Below are 12,714 nucleotides of genomic sequence, written 5' to 3'. Positions count from 1 at the left end.
TCCTCGAGTAGCACGTGTCCTCACCATTTGTGTGAGAATAGAAGGTAGAAGTTCAGCATTGGGATGTCAAAAATCTCGCACGACAGGGAATCAAATGAAGTGAAATTTTCCTAACGGTTACATATCTTCTCATAGATAAGTACAGACGTCTCTGTACCGATCCGCGAGACTCTAATAAACCGGTCTGTGTTCTGTGACTCCTAAGAACCTAGAGCTCTGGTACCAACTTGTCACGACCCCAGTTCACCCTGCATGAACATGTCGTGATGGCACCTAGTTCCTACAACTAGGTAAGCCTAACAATGCGAAAATAACATCCTAACTTGCGAAATGGTTAAAGAAAGTTAGACATATTAAAATAATAACTGCATATAAGGTTGTTCGGCCTATACAACTCAAAAGAAATGCGGAAGTCTACAACTCAATCCCAAAACCCGGAAACTCACGGGAACCACAGGCTAACAGAGACATAGTACGCTGCTCTAACTCCGAAATATCTAAACAAGTGAGAGAAAAGGAATAAACTAAGTACTAAAGCTGGAACAGAATAGAGACTCCTGGACTGCGGACGCGACAGATATACCTCGAAGTCTCTGTGTATCTCCTCGCCTCATGGATAGTACGCCTGAGTGGAGGTACCTGGATCTGCACATGAAAAAAATATGCGCAGGGAGGGCATGAGTACACCACAGCGGTACTCAGTAAGTGCCAAGCCTAACCTCGGTTGGGTAGTGACGAGGAAAGGTCAGGGCCCTACTGAGGTAAAACACAATATATAATAGGTTAAGGGAAAACATCGTAGATAAAGTATACAACAAGAATCTAAACAGAATAAATAAGGGAAACAGTAATAGGAAGCAGAAATAAAACAATATAAGGAATACTACTCACAACAGGAAGTAATAGCCGGGGATCTCTTGGTATCCCGAGGATCTCTTGGTATCCTCATCATATACACTAGGGATCTCTTGGTATCCCAAGGATCTCTTGGTATCCTCAAATCTTACATTTACATGTGTCGGGGATCTCTTGGTATCCCGAGGATCTCTTGGTATCCTCAAATCTTACATTTACATGTGCCGGGGATCTCTTGGTATCCCGAGGATCTCTTGGTATCCTCAAATCTTACATTTACATGTGTCGGGGATCTCTTGGTATCCCGAGGATCTCTTGGTATCCTCAAATCTTACATTTACATGTGCCAAGGATCTCTTGGTATCCCGCACCTCAATCCAGAACACAACAAGTACAGGGGGATCTCCCGGGATGCCGTCCCGTAGTCCCAATTTAAAACACACAATAACAGCCCAACACATTAGGATAAATGCTAAACTCAGAACAAGTAATAGAAATCCTAGCCTAACATGCTCCACGGAATACAACAAGACAGTTTAAGCACTTAAGCAAGTAAGTCAACTAAACATGCTTCTCTAAACTAGCATAGGACAAACTTACAATTCAAAATAAATAGGTAAGCAAGAAAAACTCAATTTAAATACTTCAAGTAAAAATGGATTTCCAACAATTAGCTCAAGTACGCGCTCGTCACCTCACGTACGAGGCTTTCAAATATCAAATATCATGTCCTAAGGGGAAGAGGTCCCCCACACAAGGTTAGACAAGCCACTTACCTCGAACCGGCTCAAAATCAACTAGAAATCACGCCTTTGCCATGAGTATCCGACTCCAAATGGCCCAAATCTATTCAATTCAATTACACATTGTAAACAACATCGCAAACAACTGGTTTTGCTATTTAATTCAAAGCTACGACGTGAAATTATGTGAAATGACCAAAATGCCCTTGTGGCCAACGTCTCAGAATCGAATAATTTTCACATTTCCAGAACCCTCGTAGTCTCACGAGTCTAACCATATAAAAATCTCCCAAATCGAAGGTCAAACACTCACTCAAAAATCCAATAGTTTAGTCTATGAAGTTTCACCCAATTTTCCAATTTTTGATCCCAAATTCGAATTTTAATGATGGATTTAACTACAAAATGATGAAATATAACTAGAAGTGATTAAAGAAACGTTACCCAATAGTCTTCTCTTCAAAACCCTCTGAAAATCACCCTTCCCCGAGCTCAATTTGATTTTTCTAACTTATGAAATCTAACCCTCGGAATTTCTATATCTGCACAGGCATTTTCGCTTCTGCGGACAAGGGACCGTATCTGCGGTCCCGCTGATGCGGAACAAATGCCGCTTCCGCTGCTATTAACTAAAATCCAGGTGTTCCGCTTCTGCGGTCTTAAACCGCACCTGCGGTGGCCGCTTCTGCGAAATACCTACCGCTTCTGCGGTTTCTCACAAATGACCCAGGGCCGCATCTGCGATAGAAGTCTCGCAGGTGCGTAACCGCATCTGCGGTTAATATTCCGCACCTGCGGAAAGATGAGGGAGCCCAAATTCTGCTCCTGCGATTGGATGGCCGCTTATGCGGCTCCGCTTCTGCGGTTCCCAAGCCGCAGAAGCGAAAATATCAGAAGAGAAGAATCAGCTGCTGCAACACTTCAAAATTTTCTCCGTTAACCACCCGAAATCATCCCGAGGCCCCCGGGACCTCAACCAAATATGCACAAAACCTCAAAAACATCCTACGGACTTATCCGTGCGGTCAAATCGCCAAAATAACATCATAAACGTCGAATCAAGCCTCAAAACTCATGATTTCTTCCAATTTCTTCATAGAATATCAAATTTCCATTTTAAGTCCGAAATACGTCAAACGACGTCCGTTTTCAACCAAACTTTACAGAAAGCGCTTAAACCATATATAAGACTTGTACCGGGCGCCAGGACCAAAATACGGGCCCGATGCCATAGTCTTTTAATCAAATTCCATTTCCAATTTCCTTAGTTATTTCCAGAAAACAATTTCACACAAAAATTCATTTCTCGGACTTGGGACCTCGGAATTCGATTCCGGGTATACGCCCAAGTCCCATATTTTCCTACGGACCCTCTGGGACCGTCAAATCACGGGTCCGAGTCCGTTTACCCAAAATATTGACCGAAGTCAAATTTATTCAATTTAATGTCAAAATTTAGCATTTTTCTTACAGAATTCATATTTAAGCTTTCCGGCTACGTGCCCGGACTGCGCACACAAATCGAGGCAACCCTAGATGAGGTGTTCAAGGCCTCGGAAGTATAAAATGGAAAAGAAACAAGTGATGACCCCCTTTGGGTCGTCACAGAATGACAATCCCACTAAGGCTAAAGTAAATTTGACTGAAGCCAAAGTGGATGATATAATTATTGCGGTTGTTTTCCAAGTGAACCTTGTGGCCAATGTGAAAGATTGGGTGTTGGATTCTGGTGCCACTAGGCACATATGTGCTAACAAAAAAGACTTTGTGTCTTACACCCAAATTGAGGAGGGAGAAGAAGTTGTCTATCTTGGTGACTCAAGAACTACTCAAGTTCTTGGAAAAGACAAAGTTCTTCTCAAACTCACATCTGGCAAAATTTTGGCATTGAATGACGTATTGCATGTTCCTAGTATCCGAGCCAATTTGGTTTCTGTGGGATTATTAGGAAAAGTGGGGGTGAAGGTTTCTTTTGAATCTGATAAGATCGTGTTGATCAAGAATAATAATTTTGTTGGCAAGGGTTATTATAACCATGGCTTGTTTTTACTCAATGTTATGAATGAAAATGCTAGTTCTTCTGCTTACTTGATTGATTCTTTTAATTTATGGCATGCTAGATTAGGACATGTTTGTTTATCTTATATTAAGAAAATGCATTCTGAAGGTCTTATTTCAAATATTAATTTTTCGAATATTGATAAGTGTGAAGTTTGTGCAGAAGCTAAACAAACTAAGAAATCATGTGCTTCAGTATTTAGGCAATCTGAATTATTAAGTTTAATTCATACTGATTTAGGAGACTTGAAACAAACTATGACTAGAGGAGGGAAAAAATATTATGTGACTTTTATAGACGATTTTTCTAGATATACAAAAGTTTATTTGTTGAGAAATAAAGATAAAGCTTTTGATAAGTTTTTAATTTATAAATCTGAAGTAGAAAATCAGTTAGATAAGAAAATCAAAAGAGTTAGATCCGATAGAGGTGGTGAATTTATTTTGTTGAATGATTATTGTGAGAAAGAAGGCATAATTCACGAGATAACTCCGCCATATTCTCCATAGTCAAATGGTGTAGCGGAAAGAAAAAATAGGACCTTAGAGGAAATGATGAATAACATGCTTGTTAGTTCGGGTGCTCCGGATAATCTTTGGGGTGAAGCATTTTATCTGCTTGTCATTTACAAAATAGAATTCCTTATAAAAAAAACGGGTAAAACTCCTTATGAATTGTGGAAAGGGTATCCACCTAATTTGAAATATTTGAAAGTGTGGGGGTGCCTTGCTAAAGTTATGTTGCCCGATCCTAAGAAAAGGAAAATATGATCTAAAACATCTGATTGTATATTTATTGGGTATGCTGAAAGCAGTGCAGCATGTAGATTTTTAGTAGTCAAAAGTGATGTACTTAAAAACAATACTATTGTTGAAACAAAAAATGCTGAATTTTTTGAAAATATTTTTCCTTTAAAATTTGAGAATATTTCTGATGCTCCTATTATTAAAAGTTATAAAATTTCACATGTTCCAATTGTTCAAAATGATTTTGAAAGTGAGGATTTAAGAAGAAGCAAAAGACCAAGGAAAGAAAAATCTTTTGGTAATGATTTTTATACTTATCTTGTGGATAATGATCCTTTAACATATTCTGAAGCTATTTCTTCGTATCATGCCTCATTTTGGAAAGAAGCTATTGATGTAGAATTAAATTCAATTTTACAAAATAAAACTTGGATTTTAATTGATTTACCTCCGGGAGCTAAACCCATTGGTTGTAAATGGATTTTTAAGAAGAAACTTAATCCGGATGGTTCCATTGATAAATACAAAGCTAGACTTGTTGCAAAAGGTTTTACCCAAAAGCAAAATATTGATTATTTTGACACTTATCTCCCGTAACTAGAATTTTCTCGATTCGTGTTTTACTTGCCTTGGCTTCTATTTATAAACTTTTTATTCACCAAATGGATGTTAAAACTGCATTTTTAAATGGTGATTTGGAAGAGGAAATTTACATGGAGCAGCCCGAGGGTTGTATAGTGTCTGGCCAAGAAAACAAAGTATGTAAATTGCTAAAATCTTTATATGGTCTAAAGCAAGCACCTAAACAGTGGCATGAAAAATTTGATCAAGTATTGATTAATGATGGTTTTTCATCAATTGAAGTAGATAAATGTGTTTATACAAAATGTATAGATGATACATGTGTTATTATTTGCCTTTATGTGGATGACATGCTTATTTTTAGTTCTAGCCTTGATTTGGTACATAAAACCAAATTTTCTTGTCTTCTAATTTTGAGATGAAAGACATGGGAGAAACTAGTGTTATTTTAGGCATGAAAATTATAAGAGATGGCAATAGTTTGATGCTGACTCAAGAACATTATGTTGAAAGAATTCTTAAAAAATTTGATAATTTTGATGTGGTACCTGTAAGCACTCCTTATGATGCTAGTAGTCAATTAAAAAAGAATAAGGGAGATGCTATAGATCAAAATAAATATGCTCAAGTTATTGGTAGTCTAATGCATTTGATGAATTTTACTAGACCTGATATTGCATATGCTGTGTGTAGATTGAGTAGATATACTCAAAACCCGAGTCATGATCATTGGAATGCATTAGTAAGAGTAATGAAGTATTTGAAAGGTACCATGAACTATGGTATTAAATATAGTGGATTTCCCACTGTACTAGAAGGATACAGTGATGCTAACTGGATCTCTGATTCAGATGAGACAAAATCCAATAGTGGTTATGTGTTTACCCTCGGTGGGGTGGTTGTGGCATGAAAATCAGCTAAATAAACAATAATAGCTAGATCTACCATGGAATTTGAGTTTGTGGCATTGGAATTGGCTGGCAATGAGGCCGAGTGGTTAATGAACCTTTTGGCAAGTATTCCAATAGGAACAAAACCGACACCTTCTGTGTCGATGCATTGTGATTGCCAAGCTGCAATAGCCATTGCCAAAAATAAATCCTTTAATAGGAAGAGTAGACATATCCGATTGAGACATAATGTGATAAAGCAGCTGTTGAGAGATGGAATTATTTTCATAGATTATGTGAAGTCAGAAGTGAATTTGGCCGATCCTTTGACTAAACCTTTGGGAAGAAAATCAATATCTGAAACATCGAGGGGAATGAGACTTTTGCCAATTTGAGTTATATCAACTATGATGGTAACTGAACCAATGTGATTGGAGATCCCATGAAGTAGGTTCATAAGGGTAATAACAAGTCATTAGTTGATCAAATGTGCACTATTAAATTATATCCCTTCCTATGATATGTGTATATATAGTGCAAGACTGCAAGGAATGGGAGACTGAGTTATGACACTCTTAATCTAATTTATAGCCTAATTTTAGGTGGTGTATTGTGCTGCAGAATACATTTGATGGATGGACCTATATGAGTGTGGAGTGGGACCGCTCCTATGAAATTTATGGCAAAAAGTTTCTAGAGCACTCATGAAAACCAGGCGCGCGCATGGCCTAGTAGCGCAAAACCGCGATAAACAACAAAGTGTGTGGGAGTATAATGTGATAGATAAGACACTAAACTTACAAAAGAATTCTTAGTTCATAGAAGTTTTGAACTTGACCAATTGTTCTGTAAGTTTAATCTTATTTTATCTAGGTCTGGTTCGTAGTCCAAGAGACACCGGATACGACGTATTATGCTCATTTGTGAAAACCCAGAATTATTTTTTTTATTATGATATTCTTTTTGAGCTTTGTGGGGGATTGTTAAAAAAAATAATATTTTTAATATCTCAGAAAGAATATTCAAATTGACAATAAATTAGAATAATTTTGAGTATAATGTTTATTAACATTAAATGAGTATTAAAATCAGTTATATTTTTGTAAGTTTGAAATTGACCAAAGTTGGTCTTTGTCCGTTAGCTAGTATTAAATATGATAATCATTTCCTTTAAAGCTTTTAAAAGGAATGGTTATAACTGTTTCGGTTTTGGAATTGAATTTTTAATGAATTTTAAATTCTCATTCATTTCAGATCTTGGTATTGAATTCTTAACGTTTTCTTATTGATTTCCTAGCATTGAATTCTCAAAGAATTTTACCGTTTCTTCATTTTAGATGTCCATCTTCTTGGACTATAAATAAAGCTACTTGTTTGTGTTCATGGTAGTAGTGTGCAAAAAGTTAAAAACTTTTCTTCCCTTTTCTTTAGTGCTGAGTTTTCTTCTCATAAATCTTTGTTGTTTCTGCTCCTAGTTAAACTAGAAGAGCTTGTTGAATCCTGGGGGATACGCCTAATATTATTCATCTCGATGCTCTAGAGCTAAACCTTTTATTCTCCATAATCATCCAATTTTTACAACATTAGTTGTTTCTGTCACCTCTAGAGCAGATTCCATATCTTTAGTCGATCTACATGGAATGCTACTCAACCATGAATATAGGCTAGGACAAATGAATACGTTAGAGCAAGGTTTGGCGCAAGCAAATTTGTCAGTAAATTTTTTTAATCATACTGGCAGAGGAGACAACAATTTTAGACGAAACTATAGTTCCAATCAATACATTGGTGGAAAGGTGGTGGTAGAGGTCGAGGTCGAGGTCGAGGAAGCGGTGGTCGAAACACAAACTCTAACCATGCTGCAGTTCAATGTCAAGTTTGCAACAAGTATGGACAGTTGTGACTTGTTACCACTGATTCGATCATGCTTACTGTCACAGGCGCGTTTTCAGTCCGCCGAAAATCAGCATGCGGTAGCCAAGTCCCGCACTTGACTTCAGCCTTCTCACAACACTCAACCAAAACTATATCAATTTTGGACTTTGATTATTTTTAGGCAGCTTTCAACATAGTAAGTTTAGGCGTGATTTAGGCAACGAAATTTAGTAAAGGCAACAAAAATATAGATGAACACAAGGCAAAATATACAGGAAACTCTTTTCCCAACTTTGTATTTAACTCGAGTATACAAAGAAACTCAAAACCCTCGGATTTTCTCACAAGACTACTCTTAGCCTTAGGTGTTTTCACTCTTGAAAACAGACTCAACATGCACTCATACATGTTTTTCACTTCTGCCCCAAGCATAAGGATGCTATCCATTTATAAAACATGAGATATCCCCTTTGCCTTACACTTGTCGCACTTTAGGCTTAGACACTTGTCGCACTTTAGGCTTAGACACTTGTCCCACACAACTCACTAATTTAGACAACTGCTGCCCATGTGCACAGCATGTGCCGCAACCGCCTTTGACATGGTCAATCTAAAGCTTGCTGCCCATTTTCGTGCCTGGGCTTGAATCAGGCGCCAATGCCTTGTACTCAGCTGCATTGTAGCCACATTTTGCCTATGCCATTGCCCACGAACATGGTCCTTTGCCGCGCCCCAATGCCATGACAAGTCTGTCCCGCGCACTGCCTTCCGTTGCACTTTAGCCTGCCTTTGCCACTTCGTTTTTGCGTTGCCTTGGCATCACTGCCTCATGGCTTGATGCCTTTACCATGATCAAGTGTCACCCTCAGCCCCCACTTCATTGTCAAGCCCTTGCCAAGCTGCCTCGCCTCCGTCAAAGCATTGGCCATCACTTGCCCGTTTCCCTTTTTGCCTTGGTGCTACTCGTGCACCTTAGCATGCAACACTCTTGCGGACTCATGATAACGTTCTCGTTGTCAAGTCAAGCTCAAAGTGGCGGAGGTCTAATACTTACCAGGCTCCATCTAAACAGAAAATGGCAACCCTTATTGCTCAGCCTTCAACCATTAATGATCCAGCTTGGTATAGAGATTCTGGCGCAACAAATCACCTCACACTGTCCGAAGAGAGTGTAATGGGAATGAGCAAGTTCATGTTGGTAATGGTGCAGGTTTGGCATATTAGAAATTCAAAGTTTTCCGATTATTCTAGGTCATTACACTGTATTGCTTGTACCTAATATTACCAATAACTTGTGAAGGATCGGGAAACGGGGAAGGTGCTATATCTTGGACGGGAGTCTTGATCATGGCCTTTAATTTACAAGCTGCACTCTCTCAAGTAATCCAGTTTGAAAGTTCTTCGAAATAAACCACAAGCATTCCTCGTGTCCTAACCTTTATTTGATCTTTGGCATAGTAGACACTTAAATTACCTTTGTCTAACAGTAAGGGTTCACAAGTTTGTTCTTCTTTGTAGTTTGGCAAAAGTCACAAACTTCCTTTTTCTGTTTCTAGTTCTACTTCTGCACATCCTTTAGATTTGATTCACACTGATATATGGGGCCCTACTCCTCTTCTGGCTAGCAATAAATTTCGTTATTATGTTTCTTTCATCCATGATTTTAGCAAATTCACATGGTTGTATCTAGTGAACTAACTCCAAATCTGAAGTACTTGATATCTTCTTGCGGTTTAAATCTCAATTTGAAAACTTAATTATTTGAATGCAAAATTAAAGTGGTACAATCTGACTGGGGAAGTGTATATAAAAAATTCTCAAAAAATTTCACTCAAATGGAGATCATACGTACATTAGGTTTCTTGCCCTGATACTCATGAACAAAATGGCACGGTTGAAAGAAAACATCACCATATTGTTGAAATGGGCTGAACTCTTTTGACTAATGCTTTATTGCCCATTCATTTTTACGGATCATGCCTTTTCTATACTATCTTGTAACAGAGCTTTTGTTCATCAAATATAACACATCATTTACCTTGTACCCTATTAAATTTAAATCTTAGATCCTCTTCCGTTGATAAGCTGCTTTAGAAGTCAGATGATACCAATTAAACGGTAAAACCTAACGATATGCTACTGGTTTTTAATGGTGACCTTTTTGATAAGATTGAATTACATACATTTGGCGTCCTCGCTGGCCACGTCCATAGGTTTGAATGTGGTTCAAGGTTGGCTCGATGTTGTCAGGGATTATTCCAACCAATTGTTATTGAAATAAAATGCTCCTATCTTGCGGTGTTTGAGCATTTTTAGACCATGTATGTAAATTTGATCCTCTTTTTTCACGTTGTATGGCTACAATTATGTATATTTTTAGAGATAATAAGTTAATACTTACATTTATTCTATACTAAGAAAACCTCGACACAATAATTGGTGACAATTCTGACGAGCGCAAAACACAACACAAAATTATTGCTCGCTAGTCAAAGATAGTATAGTTTAATTATCGTCTCCACAGGGATTGGATTTAAACAGTATTAGAATAATCTTCAGTTGATTACTATCCAGGAAAATTAACACTTGATTTGATGACTATTACTACGATTAACTACTAAAATTTAAACAATTAACAATTGATCACAAAGGACAGCAGATGAGCAATGAAGAAATATCAATGAGAGAAATAAGAGTAATTGAGTAGACATGTACAAGATAATTGACTCGGGATCTAATTCTTGGGTTAGTTCACTCTATAATACTATTGATTCTCACGAATTCAACAGTTAATTAGATTACACTTGAAGTTAATGTTCCTCTTTCGATTAAACGTTAATATCAGTAATTAATCCAATTGAAGCATAGTAAACAATTACAATAAATAAAATGATGGTTATGGTCTAAAGGGTAACTTCTCACGAATATTTCCCTATTTTCTAGTTCGATTAATAATTCAAGAGACTCTTTCATTACCTACTTGAATCACGAATTTAAACTAGAGCATAAGATGTAAAGCAATCCAATATCAAGCTCCTCTTTTGATTAAGCAAAATAAGAAATAACTCCACAATACGAATTAAAACTCCATCAATTAATTTCAACAATTATCAAGAATCGAATCCCTAATCAAGTTATCAAAACACTGTATATGTCAACACCCTAATGGAATTTACTCCATAGCAATGAAAAAAGTCATCTCAATAAGGTTTAAAAACATAGATGTCACGACCCAAAATCCATTAAAGACCGTGATGGCGCCTAACACCGCTGTCAGGCAAGCCAATAATAATTGATTAACTTGATTACTCATTCAAGTATTTTTGAAATCATAATTTTCTTCAATTAAATAATAAGAGAATAAAATTTACAGAGTAAATGATAATGTTTTCACCACTACATTGCTGAAAAACTCATAAGTACCCCCAAAATCCGGTGTCACAAGTGAATGAGCATCAACTAGGAAGTAATTATAGTACAGTATATGTCCGGAATACAAATTAGACAGGAAAAAATATAAATAACCCTGAAGGAACCCTGCTGGCTGCGGATCATAACATGAATTGCAGCTCACGGTAAGTCCCTGCATCATCCGAGCCTTCGCGCCCAAAATACCACCAAACCCAAATGTACCTGCACAAAAATGTGCAGCAAGTGTAGTATGAGTACGTAAATCAACATGTACCGAGTAAGTATCTAGCCTAACCCCGGAGGAGTAGTGACAAGGGATCGACATTGACACTTACTAGTGGTCCAATAATATCAGGTACAGTAAAGAGGTGAACAAATATGAAGCAGACTAAATAAACGAAATAAACAAGTATAAATACGAGGTACGATTCTCCTCTTTACAATAAACTCAAACTCTCTATTAGCAAATTCCTCCTCAACTGGAGCATATGTGTATATATATATATATATATATATATATATATATATGGACCTCACCAAATGGGTCGTGATAATTCAAATCAGAATAAAGTCTCACAGATACACTGGCTTCTTGCCAAATATTACGCACGATTTCCACGAGGATATTTTGTAGAAATGTCGAGGCGTACGACCCGATCCCATTATAATTTGTGCACTGCCGAGGGTCAAACGGCACGAACCATAGATGCATCTATTAAACAGCCGAGGCGAACGGCCCGATCCCATTAGAATAAAAAGCTTTAACGGGTCCTTGACCCCATTCACAAATAAACGTGTCAGTTATAATTTCTTCAACGAAAACTTTTCAATAAAACATATATATCACGGACACATTTCGTAAGAGGAGTACAATTATTTCGTGACTAATCATGAAACGTGAAGTCTCTACTATAGCAAGTCTAGTCTCAAGTAGTAATGTAAAATAGAGGAATTTAATAGGCAAGAGATTGCTCAAATCGTACAACTATAGCATGATGTGAACCTAAGCCTACCTGGACAATAACATGAACTTAGCCACGTACGGACTCTCGTCACCTCGTGCGTATGTAGCCCCGCAACAAGTAGAAAATTCCAATTACAACACCTAGGGGTAGTTTTCCCCTCACATGGTTAGACAAGAGACTTACCTTGCTCCGAAGTCCCGTAACCGGCTCCAACGCCACTCTAACACCTCAAACCAATGCCCGTCGCTCCAAAACTAGTCAAGAAATGTGCCAACCAATAAAAATATACTCTAATACTCACAACAAATCAATTTAGATAAATTCTCAACTCTGCTCGAAAAGTCGACAAAGCAACCCTCAGGCCCACGTGCCCGGATTCCAAAAATTTTCGAAGATAAACATTTCCCATAACATTACGATCTCAAATATATAATTTATTCTCAATTCCATGTCCAATTTCGTAGTCAATCTCCAAAAATACTAATTTCTAGGTTTTTCTTCAAAATCCCAAATTTCTACCATTTTCCATATTCAAATCCATATATAATTCATGTATTTAACTTAGAATAGCTGGGAATCACTTACCTT

Source organism: Nicotiana attenuata, unplaced genomic scaffold, assembly GCF_001879085.1.
Source record: "Nicotiana attenuata strain UT unplaced genomic scaffold, NIATTr2, whole genome shotgun sequence".
NCBI classification, from domain to species: domain Eukaryota; kingdom Viridiplantae; phylum Streptophyta; class Magnoliopsida; order Solanales; family Solanaceae; genus Nicotiana; species Nicotiana attenuata.
Note: the sequence above shows the minus strand (reverse complement) of the source record.